This window comes from Balaenoptera borealis (assembly GCF_965194805.1).
Source record: "Balaenoptera borealis genome assembly, chromosome: 18".
In the NCBI taxonomy this organism is placed as follows: domain Eukaryota; kingdom Metazoa; phylum Chordata; class Mammalia; order Artiodactyla; family Balaenopteridae; genus Balaenoptera; species Balaenoptera borealis.
In genome coordinates this window covers 3,046,988-3,070,844 of record NC_138877.1, presented here as the reverse complement: position 1 = coordinate 3,070,844, position 23,857 = coordinate 3,046,988, and the positions used below count along the sequence as shown (strand labels likewise).

At 39.5% G+C, this 23,857-nt stretch overlaps 1 long non-coding RNA gene across 1 annotated transcript in view; it reads right to left on the bottom strand.

Annotated features, from left to right (window-relative positions):
* Positions 1-5,170: 5,170 nt before the first annotated feature.
* Positions 5,171-23,857, bottom strand: part of LOC309615420 — a 43,227-nt gene continuing 24,540 nt past the window's right edge. Inside the window, exon 3 of the long non-coding RNA XR_014236811.1 lies at positions 5,171-8,798. This is a non-coding gene — a long non-coding RNA (uncharacterized lncRNA). The remainder of the gene's footprint in view (positions 8,799-23,857) is intronic.

The following is a 23,857-nucleotide window of genomic DNA, read 5'->3' as shown; positions in this document are numbered from 1 at the left end:
TGGCTGACAGGGTCTTGGTGTTCCGGCTGGGTGTCAGGCCTGAGCCTCTGAGGTGGGTGAGCCAAGTTCAGGACATTGGTCCACCAGAGACCTCCCGGTTCCACATAATACCAAATGGCGAAAGCTCTCTCAGAGATCTCCTCAACGCTAAGACCCAGCTCAGCTCAACGACCAGCAAGCTAGTGCTGGACACCCTATGCCAAACAACTAGCAAGACAGGAACACAGCCCCACCCATTAGCAGAGAGGCTGCCTCAAATCATAATAAGGTCACAGACACCCCAAAACACACCATCGGACTCGGTCCTGCCCACCAGAAAGACCAGATCCACCGTCACCTACCAGAACACAGGCACCAGTCCCCTGTGAAGAAACATCTCAAATAAACAACCTAACCTTACACCTAAAGCAATTAGAGAAAGAAGAACAAAAAACCCCGAAGTTAGCAGAAGGAGAGAAATCATAAAGATCAGATCAGAAATCAATGAAAAAGAAATGAAGGAAACAATAGCAAAGGTCAGTAAAACTAAAAGCTGGTTCTTTGAGAAGATAAACAAAATTGATAAACCATTAGCCAGACTCATTAAGAAAATAAGTGAGAAGACTCAAATCAATAGAATTAGAAACGAAAAAGGAGAAGTAGCAAGTGACACTGCAGAAATACAAAGGATCATGAGAGATTACTACAAGCAACTCTATGCCAATAAAATGGACAAACTGGAAGATACGGACAAATTTTTAGAAAAGCACAACCTTCTGAGACTGAACCAGGAAGAAACAGAAAATATAAACAGACCAATCACAAGCACTGAAATTGAAACTGTGATTAAAAATCTTCCAACAAACAAAAGCCCAGGACCAGATGGCTTCACAGGCGAATTCTATCAAACATTTAGAGAAGAGCTAACACCTATCCTTCTCAAACTCTTCCAAAATATAGCAGAGGGGGGAACACTCCCAAACTCATTCTACGAGGCCACCATCACCCTGATACCAAAACCAGACAAAGATGTCAAAAAAAGAGAAAACTACAGGCCAATATCACTGATGATCATAGATGCAAATATCCTCAACAAAATACTAGCAAACAGAATCCAACAGCACATTAAAAGGATCATACACCATGATCAAGTGGGGTTTATCCCAGGAATGCAAGGGTTCTTCAATATACGCAAAACAAGCAATGTGATAAACCATATTTAAAAAGTGAAGGAGAAAAACCATATGATCATCTCAATAGATGCAGAAAAAGCTTTTGACAAAAATCAACACCTATTTATGATAAAAACCCTCCAGAAAGTAAGCATATAGGGAACTTACCTCAACATAATAAAGGCCATATATGACAAACCCATAGCCAACATCATTCTCAATGGTGAAAAACTGAAACCATTTCCAATAAGATCGGGAACAAGACAAGGTTGCCCACTCTCGGCACTATTATTCAACATAATTTTGGAAGTTTTAGCCACAGCAATCAGAGAAGAATAAGAAATAAAAGGAATCCAAATCAGAAAAGAAGACGTAAAACAGTCAGTGTCTGCAGATGACATGATACTACACATAGAGAATCCTAAAGATGCTACCAGAAAACTGCTAGAGCTAATCAATGAATTTGGTAAAGTAGCAGGATACAAAATTAATGCACTGAAATCTCTTGCATTCCTATACACTAATGATGAAAAATCTGAAAGAGAAATTAAGGAAACACTCCCATTTACCACTGCAACAAAAAGAATAAAATATTTAGAAATAAACCCACTTAAGGAGACAAAAGACCTGTATGCAGAAAACTATAAGACACTGATGAAAGTAATTAAAGATTATACAAACAGATCGAGAGATATACCATGTTCTTGGATTGGAAGAATCAACATTGTGAAAATGACTATACTACCCAAAGCAATCTACAGATTCATTGCAATCCCTATCAAACTACCAATGGCATTTTTCACAGAACTAGAACAAAAAATTTCACAATTTGTATGGAAACACAAAAGACCCCAGATAGCCAAAGCAATCTTGAGAAAGAAAAACGGAGCTGGAGGAATAAGGCTCCCAGACTTCAGACTATACTACAAAGCTACAGCAATCAAGACAGTATAGTATTCGCACAAAAACAGAATTATAGATCAATGGAACAGGATAGAAAGCCCGGAGATAAACCCACACACATGTGGTCACCTTATATTTGATAAAGGAGGCAAGAATATACAATGGAGAAAAGACAGCCTCTTCAATAAGTGGTGCTGGGAAAACTGGACAGCTACATGCAAAAGAATGAAATTAGAAAACTCCCTAACACCATACACAAAAATAATCTCAAAATAGATTAGAGACCTAAATGTAAGACCAGACACTATAAAACTCTTAGAGGAAAACATAGGAAGAACACTCTTTGACATAAATCACAGCAAGATCCTTTTTGACCCATCCCCTAGAGAAATGGAAATAAAAACAAAAATAAAGAAATGGTACCTAATGAAACTTTATAACTTTTGCACAGCAAAGGAAACCATAAAAAAAGACGAAAAGACAACCCTCAGAATGGGAGAAAATATTTATAAACAAAGCAACTGACAAAGGGTTAATCTCCAAAATATACAAGCAGCTCATGCAGCTCAATATCAAAAAAACAAACAGCCCATTCTAAAAATGGGCAGAAGACCTAAATAGACATTTCTCCAAGGAAGATATATAGAATGCCAACAAACATGAAAAGAGGCTCAATATCAGTAATCATTAAAGAAATGCAAATCAAAACTACAATCAGGTATCACCTCACACCGGTCAGAATGGCTGTCATCAAAAAATCTACAAACAACAAATGCTGGAGAGGGTGTGGAGAAAAGGGAACCCTCTTGCACTGTTGGTGGGAATGTAAATTGATACAGCCACTATGGAGAACAGTATGGCAGTTTCTTAAAAAACTAAAAATAGAACTACCATATGACACAGCAATCCCACTACTGGGCATATACCCTGAGAAAACCGTAATTCAAAAAGAGCCATGTACCACAATGTTCAGTGCAGCACTATTTACAGTAGCCAGGACATGGAAGCAACCTAAGTGTCCAACGACAGATGATTGGATAAAGAAGATGTGGCACATATATACAATAGAATATTATGCAGCCATAAAAAGAAACAAAATTGAGTTATTTTTAGTGAGGTGGATGGACCTAGAGTCTGTCATACAGAGTGAAGTAAGTCAGAACGAGAAAAACAAATACTGTATGCTAATACATATATAGGGAATCTAAGGAAAAAAAAATGGTTCTGATGAACCTAGGGTCAGGACAGGAATAAAGATGCAGATGTAGAGAATGGACCTGAGGACATGGGGAGGGGGAAGAGTAAGCTGGGATGAAGTGAGAGAGTGGCATGGACATGTATACACTACCAAATGCAAAATAGATAGCTAGTGGGAAGCAGCCGCATAGCACAGGGAGATCAGCTCGGTGTTTTGTGTCCACCTAGAGGGGTGGGATAGGGAGGGTGGGAAGGAGATGTAAGAGGGTGGAGATATGGGGATATATGTATACATATAGCTGATTCATTTTGTTATAGAGCAGAAGCTAACACACCATTGTAAAGCAATTATACTCCAATGAAGATGTTAAAAAAATAAATAAAAAATACAAATAAAAAATTTGAAGAAATAAAAAATAAAGTTATCACACACACACAAAAACTACAGACATCTATCTCTTACTAATATAGATGCAAAACATCCTCAACAAAAGACAAGCAAATGGAATCTATCAACATGTAAAAAGTATTGTACACCACAATAAAGTGAGATTAATCCCAAGAATGAAAGTTGTGTTTCACATCTGAAAATAATTAATGTAATCCGTTATGTTAATAGAATAATAACAAAAACACAATCATCTCAATAAACACAGAAGTATTTTTATCAAAGAAAAACTCTTTCATGATTAAAAAAGGACTCAACAAAGTATGCATAAAAATGAACAACCTGTTAAAGGGCATCTATGAAAAAGCCACAGCTAACAGGACACTTTTTGGTGCAAGAGTCAATGTTTTCTTCCTAAGATAAGAAACAAGACATTGACGTCTATTCTCACCACTTCTATTCAACCTTGTACTAGAGGTTCTAGTCAGGGAAACAAGTCAAGAAAATAAAATAAAAGGCATTCCAATTGAAAAAGAAGAAGTAAAACTATCTCTAGATAGAAAACCCCAAGTAATCCACAAAAAAACACAGAATAAACAAATCAGTAACATTACAGGATACAAGATCAAAATATGGAAATCAATTGTATTTCTCTAAACAATCTAAAAGTAAATTAAGTAAAGAATGAAAAATCTAAAAATTAAAAATTCCATTAACAATAGCACCCAATGGAATAAAATATTTTAAAAATATTTCATTTATTAAATTTATTTTAAAATAAATGTATCAAAAAAGTGAACAATTTTTCCTCCAAAAACTGCAAAATACTGTTGAAAAATTAAAGAAAACCTAAATAAATGGAAAGATACCTCACGTTGATGAATTGGAAGACTTAATATTGTTGAAATGGCACACTCCCCCAGTTGATCTACAAGTGAATAAAATTCCTGCCAAAACGCCAACTAACATATTTGCAGAATCTGACAAGCTGAACTTAGAACTACTCTTGTGGTAAAGGAAGGAACCCTGAACAGCCTAAACAAACCTGAAAAAGAACAATGATTGAGGACTCACACTTCCTTATTTCATAGCTTATTACAAAGCAATGGTAATCAAAAGAGTATGTTATTGGTATAAGGCTAGAAATAGAAAATATTCAATGGAAAAGAATTAAATCATCAAATAAATCCTCACATTTATGTTTAACTGATTTGTGACAATGGTTCCAAGGCAATTCAATGGGGGAAAGAACAGTCTTTCCAACAAATTAACCTGGGACAACTGGATAATCACATGCAAAAGAATGAACTTGAACCCTACTTCACACCATGTACAAAAATTAACTCAAAATGGGTCATAGATCTAAATGTAAGAGCTAAAACTATGAAACTCCTATAAGAAAATATAGGATAAATCTTCGTGATCCTGGGTTAGGCAGTTTTATTTGATATAACACCAGAAATACAAGTGACAAAAGAAAACCAGGTAAATTGGATTTCATCAAAATGTAAAACTTTTGTGTATCAAAAGTCACCATCAAGATAGCGAAAAGAATATATACAGAGTGAAGGAAAATATCATCAAATCACATATGGTAAGAGACTTGTACCTAGACTATATAAAGAACTCTTACAATTCAATAAAAAATGAACCAATTGAAAAATGGGCAAAAGATCTGAATAGATATTTCTCCAAAGAAGATATGCAAATGGGCAAGAAGCACATGAAAAGAAGCTCAACATCATTAGTCATTAGGGAAAATGTATATCAAAACCACAATGAGATACCTCTTCACACCCACCCAAGCTATAGTCAAGATATGGAGAAACTGGAATCATCAGACATCACTGATGGGAATGAAAAATGGTGTAGCTACTACACAAAGTAGTCTGGCAGTTCCTCAACAGGTTAAACAAATTATCACGTGACCCAGAAATTCTACTCATAAGTAGCATTGAAAACATATATCCCAAGAGAAATGATAACCCAAGAGAAATGAAAAGATATGTCTACACAAAAACTTGTACATGAATGTTTATAGTAGTATTCATGATAGCCAGACAGTAGAAACAACCCAAATGTCCAGCAACTGATGCATGGATAAATAAATGAGGTATACCCACACAGTGGAATATTGTTTGGCAATAAAGAGAACTGAAGTATTGATGTGTGCTGCAGCATGGACAAACCTTGAAAACACGATGCTAAATGAAACAGGTCAGTCACCAAGGACTAACTGTTGAGGCCATTCATATGAAGAGTTGCCTAGGTCTGTGGTTGCTGGGGGTAATCAGGGAATGCCTGCTAGATGAACATGGTATGTCTCTCATTTATTTACAAATTACCTGTGAATTCTTTCACTGGTGTTTTTAGTTTTCAAGGGTACAGGTCTTGATCACATTTCATGACGTTTTTACCTAAATATTTCTTGTTTTTAGCTCTGATGATTGGTCCTTTTAAAAATTGAATTTTCCCACTAACTTAACCAACTTGCATGTTTAATGACCCTGCCCTGTGGCAGCAACATTATCTTTTTTTTTTTTTTTTTTACAGCAGGGAGGATCAATGTTCTATTTTACAGCTTTAGCACCTCACAAGAAGCTCAAATGAAATGAACCAGATTTTAAAGAATAGTTCAAAGAAGGCCTGATTGCTACTCTGAATGACAAACAGACTTGTGCCTCTGAACTCTCAGACTCCCTAATTTGTAGACCTCGCAGTGAGGGGAAATGTACGGCTACTGACAAAACCAAATGTTCCAGAGACTACCCTATACCAGAACTATCTATTAAAATGTGTGACAAATGTAAAAGATTTCTCTGGCAGCTTTGTGGAAAATAGTCTGCAGAGGAGCAGGAGGGAAGTATGAGAACCCAGTTAGGATGCCCTTGTATTCCAAAGAGACAGAACGGCGGTGAATCTAAGGCATTGCAAAGGAGCCAGTGAAAATCAATGGTGGTGACAAGACTTATTGTATATTATTGTTACCGACTGACACTTGTGTCCCAAGATTCATATGTTGAAGATCTAATCCCCAGTGTGATGGTATTTGGAGATGGGGCCGTTGGGAGGTGATTAAGTTTAGATAAGGTCATGAGGATGTGGCCCTCACGGTGAGATTAAGGCCCTTACAACAAGAGACATCAGAAAACTTGCTCTCTCTCATATATGCACATAAGAAGAGGTCATGTGAGCACACAGTCTGATGGCAGCTCCCTACAACCCAAGAGAAGAGGCCTCAGAATGAAATCTACTTTGCCAGCACCTTGATCTTGGACTGTTGTTTAAGTCACCAAGTCTATGATGTTTTGTTATGGCAGCCTGAGGTGACTTAGACAACTGAAATTGACAAGATCTTCTAATCAATTAGATGTGCACTGGAGAGATGAAAGATGATTGAAAAAGTGAAGTAAAAATGATTCTGAGGTGCTTGGCCTGAAATGAGAAATGCAGGTTTGGGCAGGAAAATAAGAAATTAGTACTGCACGTATTAAATTTGAAACATCTAAGTGAAGATGTTATGTAGAAAGTTGGATATCTGAGAGTGGATCTCAGGTTCAAGGCTAGACATTTAAATCTGAGATTCATCAGTGAACAGATGATATGTAAAGCATGGGATTGTGTGAGATACCTGCACAAATATGGTGAGAAAAAACAATATGTCTGCACTTGATCTCAGAGTACTTCAGCATCTAGAGGTCAAGGTGACAAGCAGCAAACAGGACTGCAAAGGAGTCACCAGAAAAGTAAGGAAAAATCAAGAGAATGGTATCCTGTAAACTGAGTCATCACGTTTTTAAAGTGTCATCAGCTTTGTCAAATATTGCTAAGAAGGTAAGTAATGAAGATTCATATTGATTATTGGATTGGCCATGGTAAGATTCTGGGGACCTTTGGTAGTTTCAGAGGATGGTGGGTGAGTATGAAGTCTTAATTGGTCCATGCTTCCCACCAGAGTGTCGACTGTAATGCAGCAAGGCCCCCTTCTCCTCTCCCCTGACCCCCAGCCCCTCAGACCTTTACACCTGTTCATTCCACCCACCAGACCCACTCGGCCATTCACTACAGCATCTGCGCAGCCGAACCACGCAGAAGGGATTGTAGGCAAAAGGGAAAACAAAGAAAACAGATTATTTGCTTCAAAGACAAAACTATGACAGTCAAAGTGTTACTTAACCTTCATAGCATTTTTTGAAATATTGACTTACGTTGATATTTTTAAGACTTTAATGTTAAAAATAAAAGTATGTTAAAAATGGAGGGCAGAAAAATACCTGTCTAAAAAAAATTTCAGATCTATTAGTAGTAGGTTCTTAAAGATATTTACCCAACCATTAATGGTTGGCAGGACCATGAGGGTTAAAAAAAAAAAGTCAATTATTTACTGATATCCAGAATTTAAGGAAAAAACTCATCACCATCTCTCTCAACTCAGAAAAATATTAACCACTGGTATAGGGTTATCAAATAATGGTGGAAGAGGTGTACTTCCATCTACACATGTATTCACAGCCGATTTCTAAAAAGCAATGCAATCAAAATAGAAATTTGTTATAGGAAGGGCAAACAGAGGTTTACTGGTGACAGAAAAAAAAAGCCATTGGTAAAAAGGATACTTTCAGTATAAGTCAATTTCAAGGTACTTACAGACACAGGGGCGTTGTGGTCAGGAGGCAGGAGGTTTTCACCTGTATCTTAATATTGGAGTAAAACTCTTAAATCCACAATTAATGAAAGAAGTTCCAAGTGCCCTGAGCGTCACAGGGTGCTTCCCGGATAACAAGATGAGCTTCTCAGGTGACTGATGGCCGGGCCCGTGACTTGTGGCAATCAGTGTCTTGTGATGTAGTCAGGGCTAAGTGGAATCTTGGCATCAAACACCTATATTGCCTTAAGACTGGGTCCATGTGGATCGGCTCTGCTTACGTGTCCTGGAAAAACAGGACCAGAAACTGCAGATAAAATGTTATTCCAAAGAAACATGCCGACTTCAGGACGTAACTTCAAGCAGCTGGGCCAAAGGCCGCCCTGGTGAGGCAACAGAGCAGTGGAAGAGCATGGACTTTGAGACCAGACTCCTGGATTCAAGCACTACTTCACCACTTCTCACTGTGTAACGCTGGGTGGCTTACTAGCCTCTCTGTGCATGGTTTCCACATCTGTAAAATGAGAAAGACAGTAATACATACTTCCAGGGGTGCTGGGAGGATGACATAGACCAGAACAAGTAGCGTTCTTAGATCAGCGGGGGGCATATCCTAGGTGCTCTACAAGTGTTCGATTTCTGTAATCACACTGGCATAAATTACTTGGGTTAGAGAATATATTATGTCCCTGTAGTTCAGTAGTGTCTGAAGTATCCAAAGCCCAAAGTGAAGCTGCATGAAGTTGTGATTAGAAAAAGTGAATGAAAAGATAATAAGGAAAGTCAAAAAATAACCCAGGGAGGAGACTTCATGTAATGATGCTCATGGAGGGAAAGTAATGAATTTCCCTTGGCAGCCCGTGGATCTAAATGTCACTGCGATTGTATTTAGGACTTCTGTGGTTCAGAACCGCCCTGTATCAGTTTTTACAGCCTGAAATAAGGCCATAGCTCAGGGCTTGGAAATAAAACTGGAAAGATCCAAGCTATTTATTATTAGGACATTTTTGTATATTTAAAAGAAATAACTACAAAGTTTGTTTATTCAAAGGCAAATATTTTATGCTCAAGATAATATTTTTTAAAAAAGAATAATGGTGAGTACTAGACAGATGATGCGTTTTTGTTTTTATCTGTGGCTAATACTATAAAACTGAAAATAATTAAATAGCGTCTTGCTGTTTTCTGGGAGGGAGGAAAAGTCTGAAATACTTGTTATTTTCCTTTTAAAATATACGCTTTAAATGGGTGTTTGCCACCTTCACTTTCATTGCTTCAACTACTCGGGTAGTAGTGCATCCACATGGACTCAGGAAGACCATGGACCTGGGCTCTGGTGTCCGACGTGGCAGCTACTAGCTACGTGTGGCTACTAAATACTTGAATTGCAACTAGTGAGACTGAGGGACTGTAAGTTTAATTTATTAGTTTTCATTTAAGTTTAAAAACGGATGCTCTGGGCTTCCCTGGCGGCGCAGTGGTTAAGAATCCGCCTGCCAACGCAGGGGACACGGGTTCGAGCCCTGGTCCGGGAAGATTCCACATGCTGCGGAGCAACTAAGCCCATGCGCCACAACCACTCAGCCTGCGCGCTAGAGCCTGCAAGCCACAACTACTGAGCCCATGTGCCACAACTACTGAAACCTGAGCTCCTAGAGCCCGTGCTCTGCAACAAGAGAAGCCACCACAGTGAGAAGCCCACGCACTGCAACAAAGAGTAGCCCCCGCTCACCGCAACTAGAGAAAGACTGCGTGCAGCAACAAAGACCCAACGCAGCCAGAAATAAATAAATAAAATAAATTAAAAAAAAAAACCCTCAAAACCTGATGCTCTATTAAGTTATTGGAAACTTTAAGTGCATTGTAGAACAACTTGAGTATCTGAATCTCCTTTTTCAACTATAAATGTTATGGAATCTAAACATGGATCCAGTATGTCCCATGAAAACTTAGCATTTAAATTAAGATGTTTTGTAAGTATAAAATACACAGATTTCGAAAACTCAGTATGAAAAACAAAAAGTAAATTATTTTATTAATATCTTTAAAATATTGATTTTATACTAAAATTATATTTGGGGTATAATGAATTAAATAAAATATATTATTAAAATTAATTCCACTTATTTCTTTTTATTTTCTTTTTAATGTGGATACTAGAAAATTAAAAACTATATTTGTAGCTTGTGTTATATTTTTATTGGACATTGACCTTATATTCCAGAAGGTACAAATTCATCAGAGGACAGGGTTTTCACTTAATATTAATCCTTTGAGTGAAAAATAATTTGATATGCATATTTAAGAAAACAAATTTACACTTACAATTTGTACTGGAAATTTAATTGAGTCCCCCACTTTTTTTTGAGAACATACATCTATTACCTAATTAACATGAGACTCATATGAGAATCTGGTAGTAAACTTGCTTTGCTTTATTACTGCAGTAATAAATAGTTTATTTATGACTATCTAGGATATCATTTAGTCTTAAAGAGGTTTAATAAATACTAGTTTTCTTAGATCTTTTGAAAAATAATTATTATGTAGTTGATGTTCCTGAATGAGAGTTTTATTTTATATACAATCTTTTTTTAAAATTTGTAGTACTACATAGACATATATACAAAATGTTATGCTATGTATAATTTAAATTTCATTTAAAATATATTTGATATGTTAAAATTCTTTTGTAAGAATGCCTAAATTCACTTCAAGAAAAATTACATCATGTAAGGCATTTAGTTTTCCTAGTCTCCATTTTTAGTGTAAATATACCATATTGAATAATGGATGGCCAACACGAATTCCAGGTATAAATAGGCATTTTGTGTTCCTTTGAGAACTAACTACAGACTACTGCTTAGGAATTCAGTGATTCATTATTAAGTGCATATCTGAAATTTTATTTGTATTGAATATATGAGGGAAAAAATTCATACATTATTTTTCTTGTATTATTTTTGTCTTACTTTTTATTAGAAATTTTCAAACATACAACAAAGTAGAGTTTAGTAGAGTGACTTCTCGTATTTCTATTACCATGATTCATCAACAGTCGGTATTTTCTAATCTTATTTCATCTTTGTCCCTAAACGGTTTTTTCCAAAGCATTATTAAGCATCATTTTATTCACTCATAAATGCCTTGATAAGTGTATTTAAATTTTGTCTAATAGACTTACCACACCATTATAACCTAATATGGACCCCATGTGCAAGTATCATTTTAAAGTTGGCTTGTTTGGATCAGGATACAAACAAGATCTACTTTTTGTGACTTTGAGGGTTATCCTTCGAATGGGCCGTCTCCCACACCACATTGACAGGTACAGGTAATGGATGCGAGTCTGCAGGTGCCTTTGCTCTTCAGCGTGATAGCCGTGCAGGGGCTGGACCTAATTTTCTCAAAAGCTGGAGTTGTATATAAATGATATAATCTGTAAGGTTTTGTAGAACATATACAGTAAGTCCTCTACATACGAACCTTCAAGTTGCAAACTTTCAAAGATGCGGACGTGCATTCACACGTCCAATCACGTAAGTTAGTTCACGTGTCTGGTGTATACTGTCACATGCGTGCATCCTCTACAAGTGGTTGTGGTTTTGTGCACTTTAGTGTACAGTACTGTATAGAATACAGTAGTACAGTATCTTTATTTCAAGCCCAGGATGTCCGGAAACAAGCGTAAAAGCAGCAGTGATGTAGCTGGTACTGTTAAGAAGCGCCAAGCGATAATGATGAAAACAAAAGTGAAAATAATTGAGAGAGTGGAACGAGGCAAAAAGATGTTAGACATCGTTCATTCTTATAACATGAATCATTCAATCATTGGCACGAATCTAAAGAACAAGGACAAGATCATGGAACATGTGAAGTCTGCATGCCGATAAAGTCGACAATAATATCGAAGAAGCATGGAAAAGTGATGGAGGAGATGGAGAAACTTCTCAGTGTGCAGATGCAGGATCAGCATCAGCGCTGAGTCCTGCTCAGCTTAACGCTGATTCAAGAGGAAGCTAAAAGCCTTTATGAAGACTTGGAGAAGAAACACGGCAAAGAATCAGAGGGCACATCTTTTAATGCCAGCCACGGCTGGTTTCATCGGTTCAAGGCTAGAGCCAACCTTCACAATGTAAAAGTAAGTGGAGAGGCAGCAAGTGCACATAGGGTAGCTGTCCAGGAACTTCCGGAAACACTTTGAGAAATTATTGATGATGGTGTGTATTTACCCAACCAGGTTTTTAATGTGGATGAGACACAACTGTACTGGAAGAGGATGCCAGACCGAAGTTACATCAGTAAGGAGGAAAAGTTGATGCCGGGCTGTAAAGCAGCAAAGGATAGGCTAACTGTTGTTTGGTGGCAATGCTTCCGGTGAATTGAAGCTGAAGCCTCTCTTAGTTTATCATTCAGAGAACCCAAGAACCCTTAAAAACATAGCCAAGGGCTCTCTTCCTGTTGTGTGGAAGTGTAACCCTAAATCCTGGATTACACAGGCCACGTTTCAGGACTGGTTTTTCCACCACTTTATCCCAGAGGCAGAGAAACATTGTTTGGTGAGGGACATCCCATTCAACATTCTTTTGCTGCTCGACATGCTCTGGGCCACCCCCATTCATGGATGACTTTCACCCCAACATCAAAGTAGTGCATCTGCCACCGAATACTACATTGCTCATCCAACCTATGGACCAGGGAGTTACAGTGACTTTCAAGAAATACTATTTACTATTCACACTTTTCATCAGGCAGTAAAGGTGAGTGACGAATCAGGAACAACCTTGCGACAATTTTGGAAGGACTACAACATCTACGAGGCCATAAAAGACATTGACTTTGCTTGGCATGAGGTTACAGCTGTCACCATGAATGGGGTTTGCAAGAAACTGTGCCTGCAGTTTGTGCACAATTTTCATGGATTTGAGAAGGTGGACGAGGAGTCCAAAGAGGCCTTAGCAACTTAGTGACCCTCAGCGAGAAGCTGAAGCTAGATCTGCAAGAGGACAACTTCACTGAACTCCTTGCTGTGCAACAAGAGGAGCTTGCTAATGAAGACCTGATGGAATTGGAGGCCCAGAGAAAGGATGAAGAGAGACAAGAGGAAGAAGTAACTGAAGAACCGAAGAGATTCACGAAGAGGAAATGGCAAGGGGATTTTCTTTATCTGAGGAGGCACTGTTAATTTTTGAGGCACAGGACCTGAACGTAGAACGGTACACAAAGGTGGCAGCAGCCATTCAGAATGCAAGCCAGTGCTACTGTGTCACCTATGATGAGAAAAAAAGAGCTACTACCAGATATCACTGGATCGCTTTTTTTCAAGAGGGTAGATAGAATTGAATCCAGCAAGAAACCAGAACCTGTGCCATCAACGTCAGGCATGAGTGAAACTGCAGCTTGCCCTCCGTCTCCTATGGCTGACGATCCTTCAGTTCTACCATCTCCCACCTCCTCTCCCTCCTCCAGTCAGTAACTCTTCCTGCCTGTTCACTCGGTGCCAGCCCCTGGATGCCAGCTGCTGTACTGCACTACTGTACTGTTCCAGGTACTGTACTGTAAGATTAAAAATATTTTCTTTATTTTTTGTGCGTTTTTAAAAATGTATTATTTGTGTGAAAAGTATTATAAACCTATTACAGCAGTACTATATAGCCGACTGTGTTAGTTGGGTACCTAGGCTAACTTTGTTGGACTCATGAACAAATTGGACTTACAAACATGCTCTCAGAACGGAACTGGTTCCTCGGCAGGGTAATTACTCTATTTAGCTTTGAAACTGGTTAAAATAAACTTTTTATTGATTACTGGCAAATAAAGGAGAGAGAAAGGGAGATTAAGAAATGGAAGGTGAAAAAGTAAAGATGGAGAGTTTGAAGTGTTAAACATTTTTTCTTCCCATTCATGTTTTTATATATGTGTGTACGTATGTGTATCTGTGTGAGTGTGTAAGTTTGCGTATGTATGCATGCGTGTGCACTCATGTGTGCATGTATATGCATGCATGTGTGTAGGTATGTGTGCGTTCAGAAGTATATGTGGATGTACCTATCTGTGGATTTATGCACGTACTCAGTTTGCTCTAAAAGGGAGAGACCACATAAAGTTTCAACTGGAAGACAAAAGAGGTTTAAGCTAATTTTAAAAACTGTACATTAAAGGGAACGAGCTCGCGGAGAGCCAAGAACTGGCGGTCAGGAGCGGCCGTGCATCAATCTGAGTCTAACCCCTCCTGACCCGCGCCCTTCCTTCCTGCAGACACGACCCCACCACGGACACGACGCGCATGCTCGGCGGCTGCGCTGACCTGGACTCAGTTCTGGGGGGAATTTGTCACCAAAGCCTTTCCCGGAGCCTAAGCGCATCTTTGTCAAAAACGCCTCCACTGAGACGACATTAAGATACCTCGTTGCCAGCCTCCTGTGCGGCCCTTCAGCCCCGGGAGGAGCCGCGTCTCCTCAGAGGCTGACTGACGGTCGGCCACCTCCGTCGGGGTCGTAGCCGGGTGCCCTGGAGCCAGCAGTGCCTGAGCGCGGACGCCGTCGCCTCGAGGCCCTCCCGGAAGCCCCGCCCTCTTCCGCGGAGCCAAGTCGTGCGTGTGCGCATGCGTCTGCGTGTGCGCATGCGTCTGCGTGTGCGCACTGCCCCTGCGCGCGCTTACCCCGCACGCGCGGGTACCAAGCTGCCGGAACGGGAGTGATGCTGGCGTGTGGTGAGACGAGGTAACGCCAAGATGTTGGAAGTTCTAAAATGACTTTCTTTTTTTCCCCCCCAAAGTGATATAAAATGTGGACTTTTGTTTGTCTGTTTCCCGCAAAAGCCGGAGCTGTGAAAGATTCATTTACTAATGGTTTAAAGAAATGATTAAACTTCAAAGGGAACCCACACACTTCTTTCCTGGGAATTTGTGGAAAATCCCAGAGAATTTACTTGGCGTTAAACGCACTGTCTTTCAGAATTCGTTCCGGCGTTCCGGAGAATCCTAGGGGCTAGGAAACGCCCGTAAAGCAAGGTGATCCCGTGATTTCATCACGAAAAACCCTGTTTATGGGGAGCCCCTCTGTAGCTCTCGTCACAGCTCACTCAGCATTTCTGTTTCCTTCCAAACTGAGGAGTTTAGTTTTACTTTGCAGGTCTTAAAATGTGCTTTCACAGTTTTCCTGCCCACCCCCATTTTCTCTGTTCTCTTAGGTTTTAAAGAAATCAAAAACTGAAGAACTACCATATTTCATATATTACATCTCCCTATAATCCACAGAAAAACGATCACTACAGAAAATGGAATCCCGGACGTCCCTTTCTCTGAAAGATCACTAATCCTGGTTAATCCTACATCTGATGAAAGATGTGTCTGCACATGGAGAGGAAATTTGCTAAAGCCTCATCTAGGGATCAAAGGTCTTTAAGAATCAGAGCTGCAATGAAAGACAATGACAGAATTATTAAACATGACTACATCTCATCATAAAAGATTAATTATTTACTGTAGAATTAAAGGGCTAAAATGACATCAAAATCCATCAACCATTTTCATTTACCCAAGGCAAAAATTAAGCCGAAGAGCATCATAGTGACAAAGAACAATTTGGTCCTTTCTTCGGGCTTTTCTTTTTGTCTTTGGATTATAATTATTGATGATAATTGCATTCTTGCTGCAGAGATTAGGCAAAATAATAAAAATTTTGTCACAGAAAGTCGTATAATTTGCTGCAGTTCAAATATTATGAAAATATGGATTAAGAAGTATCTTATATACTAAGATAAAATTAATATATGAACAACTGTAAGAAACTTGAATTGTGTGTAATTTTACACATATATACATATTATTTAACTTATAGATTGCTCACCCAAGCATATTTCTCAAATATCCACTGCTAATGCTTTATGTGATGGCCTACAAAGAGATTAAAATGTATGTCATTAGAAATTTAACAGATTCCTCAAAATGTTGCATTATAATTAATCATCTAAAAACACTTTAAATAAGATAAATTTTACCCCAAAAGAATCTTATAGTATTTCTGTCTTACATAATAGCCTCCTGAAAACTCCTTTGTATGTTATCTTTTAAAATCACTTATATTTAGGTATACTTTACATACAATATAATACACTTGAAATGTACAGTTTAATCAGTTTTGACAAATGTGTATACACATGTAACCACCATCCCAATCAAGATATAGAATTTTTCCATCACTGCCAAAAGATCCCTCATCTCTTCCACAGTCAAAGTCTCCCCCATCCCTGGCCTCAGGCAATGACTTTTCATTGCTAAAAATTAAATGCTTTCCCTAGAGTTTTCTATAAATGGAATCATGTAGGATGTGTGACACTCTTTTCTGTTTGGCCTGGTTTGCTCAGCATAATTTTTTTGACATCCATAATGTTGAGTATATCAGTAGTTTATTCCTTTAATTACTGAGTAGAATTCATTGCACGAACATGACACAACTTGTTTCTCTTGTTCTCCAGGTGATGGACATTTGTCTTGTCTCCACATTGGGGCTGTAATTCATGGAGCCTCTATGATCATATAGAAGTCTTTTCATGCACATATGCTATCATTTCTCTTTGGTGAATGCCTGAGTGTGGAATTGTTGATTCATATGGGAAGTGTACGTTTAACTCTATAGAAACTTCGAGAAAGCAGTTAAAAGTCATTGTGACATTTTCATTCCCACCAGAAGTGCATAAAGAGCGTTCTCATTATTCCCTGTCCTCACATATTTTCACAAATACCATTATGCCATGATTCTTATAGCTATATAGCACATCTGGAAATCAGGTAATGTAAGTCCTCCAATTTTTTTTTCAAGAATATTTTGGCTATCCTATACTCTTTTAATTTTCTAAACCCTCTAGAATTAGTTTATCAACTAGTTTTTTAAAAAGCTTGCTGAGATTTGTATTAGGATAGCATTAAATCTATAATTCAGTGGTTCTCGAAGACTGGTCCCTAGCAAGAAGCATTAGCATCGCCTGAGAACTTCTTAAAAATATAAATTCTCAATCCCCATCCCATGTCTACTGAATGAGAAAATCTGGAGGTGATGCCTTTCCTTTGCACTTCTGTCATATACTTCATTGCCACAACTGATCTTAATCACAGAGAGCATTGCTATCTCTCCTTTAAATAGTTATTATTTTTTGAAAAGATTTTGAAAAGATTAAAAACACAGAAAAGTCTTGCATACTTTCTCTCATATATAACATTTCTGGTTTTCTTCATTCCCTTGTGTACATTTGAGGTCTAATTGGAATCATTTTCTTAAGCCAGAGAAATTCTTTAAACGTCTCTTATGGTGTAGATCTGCTGGTGACAGATTCACTCAGATTTTGTTTATCTGAAAATACTTTGTTTTTTTCAAATAAATAACATTAGGTGTGAAAGAGGAGACATTAGAACTGATACCACAGAAATACAAAGGATCGTTAATAAACTACTACAGACAATTATATGCCAACAAATGGACAAACTAGAAACAATGGAAAAATTTCTAGAAACAGACAAGCTACCAAGACTCAGTCATGAAGAAATAGAAAATCTGATTAGACTGAATAAGTCTGGAGACTTAAGGAGCAATAAATCAGTAATCTAAAACCTTCCAAAAAGAAAAGTCCAGGACCAGATGGCTTCACTAGTGAATTCTACCAAACATTTAAAGTATTAATAACGATACTTCTCAAACTCTTCCAAAAAGTAGAAAAGGAGAAAACACTTCCAAACTCATTTTATGGAGCCAGCGTTACCGTGACACTAAAACCAGAAAAGGACAGTATAAGAAAAAATTTATAGGCCAGTATCCCTGATGAATATAGTTGCAAAAATCCTCAACAAAATATTAGCAAAATTCGATAGTACATTAAAAGGATCATTCAGCGTGACCAAGTGGGATTTATTCCTAGGATGCAAGGATGGTCCAACATATGCATATCAATGCCATTAATAGGGAATAAATTCCCCTACTTGGTTTGGTCACAAGTGAAAGAAAACCCAATAGTGGTTTAAGGAAATTAAGAATTTATTTTCTTCCATGTACAATTCCAGGAGAATGCAGTCCAGAGATGTTATTGTGGAAATGAAGTGTCAGGGACCTTGGCTTCTTGGGTTTTCATTCCCAAGGTCACTTCGTGGCCCAAGGTGGCTGCCAGGGTTCCAGCCATTATGTCCTCGCTCTAGCAAGTGGGAAAGAAGAAGAAGATAAAGGGCAAGACTTCTTTCTTCCTTAAGGACACCATGCAGAAGTTACCATTCAGGTTTACAGGTTATTGCCCAGAACTTAGTACCGTGGCCACACTCAGCTACCAGGGTGGAATGTAAATGTAATCCTTCTTGGTGGATGGGCACATAGCCAGCTAAAAATTGGAGGTTCTGTTACAGAAGAACAGAAACACATTGGAGAACACCTAGTGGTCTGAATTGATGCATTCACTCTTTTATAAACTTTTTACCAGTTTGGCTGGAAAAAAAATACTTTAAGTATATTATGTATGTCTCTGACTAACTAAGCAGAGGATGCTAACGTGATTTCATTTCTTCTCAGTCGTGACTGCCTGTTGACCCACGAGCTGGACCCAAGCAATCGGAGGCTCCTCACCCATCCCTGTCCTTGGAATGTATGTTCCAGCCATCGTTCCCACTCTAGGAACCCTTTCAAGGGTGCAGCTGTGAGAGAGTAATGTGATGTTGAGACCACCTGGACTGAACACGTGACTGAACCTAGGTAAGGCAGCTAGACAGACGGTTAAGATTTGGGGGGTGGATACAGAGACCTAGCCATCTTGCAGTAACCGAGAACAAGCCTCCTACATAAGTTCCCTTGCTTGTCACACCTGCCACCGACCAACCTGGAGTGGCTGCCTCTTTCTTTGGTCTCTCCTTGTCTCTGTACAGAGGCCAGTTTCAGATTTCACCCGGGAGGCTCTGGACGTTGTGAACCAACACTCAGTTGTCAGTGTCATTACACTTGCATCAGTGAGCATCAGATACTTAGGTAGCAGCGTCAGCTACACAGCTGTGTTTCTCTGTCTGTCTTAGATGGTGGAACTGGAATTCTCTGATGCGATGCCCTTATTTCAGGACCACTTCCACTGGAGGCAGGAGAGCAATGCCAGGGCTCTTCTGCCCATAAGCACATCTTGTTACCACCTAGACAGACAGATAAACCACTGCTCTGCTGGAGTTAGAATAATGCTTTGTTTCTGGATCACACATTTATTGGAATGGAGATCACTCTTTGGTGCAGGTGTTGTCATCAGATGGTGCTGGGCAGATCTCGGATCGGTGTGTCCTGGTCACGCAGCCGGCATCGTTAGCTCCTTATTCTAGTACATTTTCTCCCACCTCTGCTACCTGTTACCCAGCATCCTGGTCCAAGTACTTCCTGCTATCTGAACATTTCAGCCAAGCCCCTACTCCTGTAGGTCAGCTACAACTCTGATTTGCAAGAAACGTGAGTTCAGCTAAAAGTAGCTTAAGCGCAAGGAGATTTTATCCATTCATACCATTGATTTATTCAACAGACACCGACCATGTGTCCAGCACTTTGCTCAGTTCTGAAGACAGTGCCGTGGACCAAATTCCTAACCTTGTACGGGGGATTCAGACAATAAACAAACACGTGTATACGTAGTATAGCATCAGGGAAAGGTAGATACGTTTTATGAAGAAAAATAAAGCCAGGTAAGCAGATTTTAAAATTGCCTTGGGGGCGCAGAGAAGGACTCTGATCCGCTGAGAGGAGCTGGGGTGGTCCAGAGAGCACCCAGGGGCGCAGCCACGCCTGAGGACTGAGCTGGACCCTGGATCTCAGCACGGTTAAGACGCGTTGTCCTGGCTGGCTTCCTTCTGTACGTCTGCTCCATGCTTGTCTGTCTCTTCTGCAGACTTTCTCCGATTCTCTGGGCCACAGGGCCACAAACAGGGCATAGAATATAAGTTTCCACGTTTTACCTCTTATGATTTCAGCCGCCAGGAAAGATTACCCTGCTGTTATTGTGTGACCTCCTGATTACAGGGTCCGATATTGACCATTCTAGATTTAAACCTGAGACCACCGTGTTCTCCAGATGTGATGCCTAAATTGTCTGTTTGCTCATCTGTGATCAGGAAGGTCAGTTTCCTGACCTCCCCCCGACTCCCCTAGGAAGCGATTCTATGATCAGATTTCCACTTCATTAACGTTTATTTTAGCTCATATTTGTTAAGTGCCCGCCATACACCGTTCTATTCTAAGTGCTTTTTGTAAATGGTCTCACAACACATATATGCTTTGTGTGAAATGTCTCAGCTCTCTAGAACCTTGTCTACTTGTGACTGAGTTTTGCTGTAGATGGCTGCAGCTACTCTTAAGTCTGACGTAAAATAATGACTTACTGTATTTTTTCAGTTGAAACTTAAAAAGAAAGTGATATGGCATTTACCTGCCTTGGCTGCAAGGTGGTCTAGTGTATTGTCACAAACTCAGAGGCTGGAGCTGGGTTGGATCCCCTGTTTCACCAGTTACCGGCCACACAAACTGAGTCAGGTCGTTTGCCCTTGCGCCTCTCGTTCCTCATAGGTGGGAGCACAGTACCTGGCCGACAACAAGGGCTCCTGGTGGACGAAGTACCATCGGAAAATTCCTCCCTATCCGTGATGCTGATTTGAGTCAAGCTCAAGCCAGTAACTGCCCTGCCACCACCTATTGGCAGCTCCCCGATACTACATTTAAAATTATAATTTAGGGCGAAAGAATGTATCTGCTACCTGCCCAAGAGATGCTAGCCCTTTAAACTTCAGACAAAGAAGGCCGATACCATCGCCCACCCTCTTTGCGGGGCAGAGATGCAAGGCTTCTTGCACACATCCCAAATTCCTCCAGGCTTTTCAGAATGTGTCTGTGGTTGCAATAAGTGAACATTGGCTAATGAAACATCTTTCTCCTCAAGTTTGCCATCTCTTCCCACTGACATCAAAGTTAAGAAAAGCCAGATTTAAAGAGGGTTTTATGGATACAAAAGAAAACACAGTGATGCAAGAGCTCCAGAGCCAAGTAGAGAATTGGAGCTGGAGGCTCGTAAAAAATTGTTCTAAGAACTGGGCAGAGGACTTTACCCTGTCAGGGAGATCAGGGAAGGGAAGGCCAGGAGAGAGGCCTACAGAGTTTTGTCGTGTTTCGTACCACTGACTCACAGGATATGACGGGGAGCCCTAGGGCTTGGGCTGCGGGCCCCTGACCCCGTCCCCGAGGGACCCCATAAGAGGGAGTCAGAGCCGGCCCATGGGCACTGCTGGGTCTCGCCGCTCTGGGTGGACACGTTCTGTCCAGGGTGGAGTTTCCTGTGTGCCCTCTCCGATTTCGCTTTTTGAAATGAATCACATCTCAAGGGCAAGCCAACTACTTTTCTCCTGCCTTGTGCTTTTCTCCAACTGGGGAAACCAAAGCACATGTCAGATGGTCTTAGATCAGAAACCAAAAAAAACAAAACAAACAAAGCAAGACATGATCAAACACCCAAAGACACTGAAAAAGGCTACCGAATTGTTTTAAATGTGCAAATATTTCCCAAGAGGAAGGTATTGTTTTTGTAAAGGGATCTGTGCTTATGGAAGAAAAAGTATTAGGACATCTGCCTTGTTGAGGAAGAAGAAAAATAATCTTTCTGTCACATATTTTTAATAAGCTGAGCCCCAGTAGAGAGTGGCTGCAAATCTGAGCACCTTTCACTTTATGAGGTTTCTTTTGGCTCTTTAAACTTTTAGGAAATAAAATATTTACAAAAAGTCCAGGACTCATAAGCTAGATAAAGCTTAAAGGAAGATTTTTTTTCTTCAAATAAAAAAAATCAATTCTGGAAAAAAAATCCGTACTTTAGTTACAATACTTGTAATCCCATACTCATGGTCAATTATGAGCAGAGCTGAGGCAGTGTCTGAAAATGCCTTCTTGGGGATTTTAACACTTTGGCACAGGTAGACAATGAATAAAAAATATGTCTCTAATCTGCTTTGCACACACACACAATTCACTGTATTAAAATACTTTACATTCAATAAAATGCACCCATTTTGAGGGTATGGTAAAATAAGTTTTGGAAATCTCTGCAACCTTGTAATTACAATTCCAAACGGGCTATAAAAGAGCTACATTGTCCCCAGACTCCCGTGTCAAGTTTCTAGTATTCAGCCCCTCTGGTTTAGGCAACCACGGATCCTGAATTAGTCCTGCAGGTCAGAAAGCTCCTCGTTAAGAGGAATCAGACAGAACGTGACTTCTGTGCCTTGCCTCTTTCACTCAGCGTTAAGTTCTTGGGATCCACCTGCACTGCTACACATATCAGCAGTATATTACTGTTTTGTACTGGATCATATTCCTCTACGAATAGAGCATAATTCATCAATTCATGTTTGTCCATTCATCTTTCAATGAAACATTTCTACTCCTTCCAACTTATTCTGAAGGAAGCTGCTATAAACGTTCACGCACAATTCTTTCTGTGGACTAATTTTCTTTTCACTTGGGTCAATATAAGGAGCGAAATCGCACTCATAGGAAACTGCCCAACAGGTCAAAAAGTGGTTGTACTACTTCATTTTATACCTTCACACAATGGAAGAGCATTCCAGTGGCTCCACACTGTCACGATATGTGGTATTATCAAGCAGTCATTTTTATTTCAGCCATTCTAAGGGTTCTTTACCTCATTGTGGCTCAATTTACTGTTCCCTGAGGACTGGTAATGTGGCGCATCTTTTTTATGTGCCATTAATATATTTTCTTTTGTGAGAGTTTATTCAACTCTTTTTTTTTTCCAATTTTTATTTGGTTGTTTCTCTTTTTATTGTTGACTTTAAGACTTTAAAAATTCCTTATATGTGCTGAATACAAGTTCTCTGTCAGATATCTGAACCAATAATATTTTCTTTCAGTCTGTACCTTGCCTTTTCCTTTCCTTAACATCATCTTTTGAAGAATAGAAGGCTTTAATTTTCGTGAAGTCAAGTTTAGCAGTTTTCCTTTTGCCATTAGGCTTTTTGTGTAGTTTTTACTACACAAAGGTGGCACTTTTAGGAAATTTCCTATGGTTTCTTGAGAATTTTTATCATGAATGGGTGTTGAAGTTTGCAATGCTTTTTCTGCATCTGTTGGTTTCAACTGGCTGCAGGTGGGTCTACGGAGGAACTACACCACTTCTGAGAAGCACAGAACAGGACCGGGGGCTTGTGCTCTGGACTCCCCCTTCATCCTGGCCTTCAGTTTCACACTAGTGCTTCCATTTCACAAACCAAGGGGTCACCAGTTGGCAAAGGAGCAGAACTAAGACCCTTGAATTCAGAGCAGAGCAAAGAAAAAGATGGGGGTGGGGTGGATCTGAGAGCAGACACAGGCCTAAAATCAGCATCCCTGTAATCTGTGAACATAAACTGTTCCAAGTCTGGGCAACATTCCTCACGGGGGCACAGACCCTGGGAGTGTGTGTGGGCGTTGAAGAAGCCATTAAGATCATGTGTCCTGTTTGAGGTGGCAGATACATGTTTAGATTCATAAGCTATTGTGACACCAAAGGGCACATGAGAAACTGCCC